The sequence below is a fragment of the Orbicella faveolata genome, unplaced genomic scaffold (assembly GCF_042242905.1).
Source record: "Orbicella faveolata isolate gen_17 unplaced genomic scaffold, um_ofav_v1 contig_12, whole genome shotgun sequence".
Classification (NCBI taxonomy): Eukaryota; Metazoa; Cnidaria; class Anthozoa; order Scleractinia; family Merulinidae; genus Orbicella; species Orbicella faveolata.
Genome location: NW_028301539.1, coordinates 32797237 through 32802835, shown reverse-complemented (window position 1 = coordinate 32802835; position 5599 = coordinate 32797237).

Here is a 5599-nt window from a genome sequence, read left to right as displayed (position 1 = left end):
AAGCACCCCCAAAGATTACAACAACTTCCTTGTTCTGGATCAACGGTTTCAGACCTCCGCCAGGTTTATTATAAATGGATTATTCTAATCTCCCCCTCGTTCAACGGACCTCTTCAGCTTCGTGTGTTAATTATCGGGGAAGTGAAAAGCCCCTTTGGGACAAATAAAGTTAGCACGTATGTATTTATCACCGTGACAAGATAATTGAGACGTACCAAAATACGGTATTTTGTACGTATCATTTATCTTTTTGAGGTGGCTTTGCGTTTCTATGGTAACCATGTTCTCAACAACAACAAACTTTATTTACTCATACATTTACAATTTTACAAATATATATATATACAAATAGATGGACAGAAAAATGATGTATATTTGCGTCTCGAGAACCCAAAGGTTTTCTAGTCAGTCTCCAGTTATTTTAAGATTTCTACGGATATTGAGAGTTTATAGAATTCTCAAGAGAAGAGATGTGCTCATGATGTCTGATAGAATGGAGAAAATCAATACAAGTTTTCAGAATGTTGTTCAGGCAGTAAATAAAATTTCAGTTGTTTAGAGGGGTTGAAGGCATTGAGATATTTAAGGTGGGTTAGGATGTTGTCCCAGAAAATAGTCGCTGTGTAAGCTATTCTCAGACTGTTTAATGACGCTGCGAAGCAAAACGGATTTTCAGTGTTTCACCGCAACATCCGTAGCCTGGGTAAGAATCTATCCTTATTACATGATATCCTACAAACAGTTAAAACTCAACCGGATATTATAGCAATTTCTGAGAGTAAAATCAGGGAAAATACGTGTAAATCTCTAAACATACCCGGCTATGTTTTTATAAATACTAATTCAAAAACACTGGCAGGAGGCGTTGGCCTGTATCTCCCTAGTAAATTAGAATTTACGAGGAGGCGTAAACAACTGACATTTTATTTTTCTGTCTGAGCAAAATTCTGAAAACTTGCATTGATTTTCTCTATTCTATTAAAGATGATAACGATAACCTTTATTTAACGTGGTCAAAAGCGTTTAGCTAAATAGCTACTTTACAGGCATGCCACGAAATAAAAATAGCAACAAAAATCTCTATAAATTATATTTACAATTAAAATTACGTATCGTGTACGCATCTCTTCTCTTAAGAATTCTATAAATTATACTCTCAATATCCATAGAAATCTTAGAATAACTGGAGACTGTCTAGAAAACAGTCTCCAGACTAGAATATACAGTATTTTTCTGTCCATCTATTAGTTATATTTTTACAATAACTGCAGGAATTTTCGTGCGCTCATTGGCTAATTTTCATTTTCAATAAGGGGACAGACACATGAATTTATCATTTATGCAATGCGTTAACGAGCGAGAGCGGACAATTTGACAATTTGTCACTGCAAAAACAAATTGAAGTCAGTTTTTCATGCGTTTGTCCTGTTATTGACAATGAATTTCGTCATAACATTGTCAAAGTTGTCGGCGGATCCACTCAGCCTTTGACAATGTTGTGACGAAATTCATGATCCAGTAACAGGACAGAAGCATGAAAAACCTTCGTCAATTTGTTAAATATATTTTTGTAAAATTGTAAATGTATGAGTAGATACATGTTAAGTTTGTTGTTGTTGTTGAAAACATGGTTGCCATTGAAACGCAAAGCCACCTAACAAGATAATTGAGACACACTAAAATACGTACATACATACGTGCCTACTTTATTCGTCCTGAAAGGGTTTTTCAGTTCCCCGATAATTAACATACGAAGCTGAAGAGGTCCGTTGAAAGCAACGAGGTAGAGAATAGGATAATCCATTTATAATAAACCTGGCGCAGGTCTGAAACCGTTGATCCAGAACAAGGAAGTTGTTGTAATCTTTGGGGGTGCTTGGATGTCTGTGTTGCATAGAAGACAAGTGTAAGATACGACTCAAAATGTCTCGAAAGATAAGCAACTACGTAAACTTTGTTCAATTGTCAGCTGATCACAATCGAAAAACGATACACGGTGGAAAGAACTGAATCTTCAGCGTCAAATGCGAGCAGCAGACTTGAAAATGGCGGTCAACTTATCGACTTGTTACTCAGCGTCTTGAAACGTGCTCGTTCTCTAGGGGGATCCGGGGTAATGCTCCCTCGGGAGATTTTCCAATCTGAGGTCCCTAAAATAGCATTTCCAGCCTTCTGAGAGCAGTTTCCAGCAATTTTAACTGACTAAAATCATTGATCGGATATGTTACTTGAACGTTGTACTCTCCTTATGGAACAGGTTTATTCAAATTGACATGCAACATGCAATGCTGTATGAAAAATAAACTACTTACCCATTACATAGACCCCACAAACTAGTTCAATTCATTTGGATATTTGGGAAAATTGTCGGAAACGTTTTAAAGATAGCGCTGCGAAAACAAAATTAGGCTAACCAGAGTGTTAATTACTCTGAGAGAATCCAACCGTATTCTAACATTATTACTGTTCTACTTCTGAATATTTTTACTTGTGTTAGCTAAACTTTTTTTTGGGGGAGGGGGGCCTCCCCATGGTACGGCACTGTTACTTATCCATATGTCTATGTGTCGTCTGTGTGATTAGTTAAATATCTCGTAAAACATTGAGAGTGGAATTGAGAAATTGGAAATGAGTCTGTCAGGCGTACCAACAGATTTACAGGTTAGGTAATGTAGTGGAAATCAAATCAAAACAGAATAAATTTGTTATGAGCCAAGCAAACAAGTTGTTCGTAACATAAGTCTCATGATTATCAACCCGCACCTGTTATTTATGCAGTTTGGACAAAATAAAATCAAAAAGGCAACTATGACAAACAAAACAGATGGAAAGACACATAACCTCAATAGCCGGAAGAATCCATACGGATAACATAACATAACATAACAACATAACATAACATAACATAACATAGCATAGCATAACAACGTAACATAACATGACAACATAACATAGCATGACATAAAACCTTTATTTTAACACATTAAGAATTAAAGCTACAAAGCTTGTGGGGTCGTGTATATATACTACTGGATTAAAATACGTTAATTAAAATATACACACGTAATATAATAAATACGAAGCTAAGATGAAAGTATCATCTAGGCTTAAAATATTATAAGTTCCTAAAAATACACGTACATGTAATCACTATCTCTATATCGGGATATGGAGGTAGCCGAACTGTCGAAAAGAATCTTTAAAATACTCCTTGGTAATAAGTAGTCTATAAATTTCCTAAAAATTTAAATTATCTATTTTGACATTACAATTAACTAAATTCCAGAGGGCTGACCCTGGCTAGTGAGTCTCTCATTAATCTGCTATTGCATCTGGGCATCGAAGCTACATTCTGACCACGTTATGAATAAGAACTTTCTCGATTTCTAAAGATACTCTTAGAAAGGCAGTCTGGTAGGATGTCATTATTTGCGTGCGTTCGAATATTTGTAGGTTTGGTATGTTAAAATAGCAAAAATTCTAGGAAAAGCATTCATTTTTTGCTTGATTTGTTAGTTGGACGTGAAATTGGCCTCCTCGCAGGGGCGAAAACAAAGGAATTCATCGCAAAGCATATGCATACGAGACGGTTGTTCTCGTTCATACATGTATTACGTAAAATAAGTTAGAATTCAATTCAATTCAATTCAGTTCTGGACCAAAAGTTGCCTGTTTCGTCGGTATACGAGACGACGTGCTTTTATTACCAAAACTAGAATGAACACGGTAGCGTTAAAATGTATGAGAAATCTGAGGGCAATAGGACTAAGGCTGTGTAGTTAGATTCTCATCTGCGATCTATATTCGGGGAAAATAACGAATGTCCAAAAGCTAAAACAAAACCTAAGAACAGCCAGTGGGGTATTTAATCACAATAACTTCTTTTTTGACCGAAAAGACGGCTTTACATTCTTATAAGTTTCTTCCTCTTTTGTTTAACTAATTAAGTTAGATTATTTTCAATGCCTTCATTTTGGCATTGGAAAAATACTAACAAGGATGAAGAGGAGGATTATTATATTCAGTGAGCAACTTTTAATTCCGAAGCAATCTCGTCAAAACAAATTGATTTACTTTGCAAATGAATATGGAAGAGTGTGAAGAAGATTGTGACTAATAAGCGAGCCCGCGAGTCGTGAGCCGCGAGCGTATTTTTGCACGCCACTGCGTTTTTTTTGTTTTTTTGTTTCTTTGTTTTTTTTTTGTTTTTTTTTTTAATTTTTAATTTTATGTCAACATTTTACTCAGTAAATGCTACACTTGATAGAAGAAACAAAAGTTTTCGATTTTCTTTCATGCGAGAAATTCTGCGCAAGTAATTTTTCGTAATTTCATCGAACGGATTTTGCAGGTAAGTTTGACAACTATCCAAATAACATGCAAGAAAACGTTCAAGTGAGGCGAAGTTTAGGTAATTTTCAAGATGATATAGCAAGAGCATTAATCAAGCACCGCCACGAAAGATTCATATATTTGGTTTTTTGCCTGCCAGTTGTCTGTTGTTTTGTCTCGCGGGAAATCAGGCTTTCAATTTTTTTTTTTTTTTGAAATGGTTCCCGGTAAAATTGAACGACAGGAGGATCGCTTATTTCGAGCAATTCTATAGTTTGGGTACAAAACCCATCCGCACGGCAATGATTAGTAGGAGTTGGTTTATAACCGTATTTACACATCAGTTTGGTCTAACGTTTTGCTTGAATCCCGCTGGAATATAAATCCTTTAGGTAATTCACTGACCCTTCATTTCGCTATAACACGAAACTTCGCCCTGTGAAAGTCAATACAATTTACTGCGCTGAAAAAAATCACTTAAAGATTTGCAAAAGTTTACCTCTCTTCCAGCTACCAAAATCTGCAGGGTAATTCAAAACCAAGATGGGACTGTCCGTCCTAAAATATCTGCATAATTGGTAGAAATAATCTTTTTAAAAAAAGGAAAACTCTCCATCACCTCACTTGCCATGCTACAGTGCATCAACGCATGAAGACCGCGGGTGCTTTCATTATGCCAAAGATACCGGAAATTTCGGTCGGATGTAAAATGGTCCTTTTCGGTTCTTTCCGACCGGAATATTCGGGATCACCTCCTGAGGTGGTCCACTTATTTCCGTCGGACCGGTCCAAATGAAATTTGCCGTTTAACTTTTGACAAACGGGTTCATTGCCCTTTTCTCTTCACTTATGTAGAGAATTCGGAAAGGGAATAAAACAGGGTGAGAGCCATTCCTCTTAGGCGGCCCAATTTGATCGGAAAATGTCGTTCCATTTTCCTCGGCTATTCCCACTGGTCTCTGACCGGTCAGTTTGACGTTCAGTGGAGGTACCCAGCATGTAATAAATACCATATTAGGGCATTATGCCCGTTTTTTTTTTTTTTTTTTTTTTTTTTTTTTCTTTTTGGACATTTTGGCGGGAATCTTTCGGGGCTCGTAAAAGAAACCCTCGGCTCGCAGCTTGCGGCTCGAGGCTCGGGCTCGCACACTCGCAAAATAGCCTCCCCCACCAGGGAACAGTAAAGCTGTCGAGCGATTGGTGCAACAAGTCTAGTGTGTTTTTTTTTCTTTTTGTCGTCTTCGATACCTAGCTCAGTACAGTGATA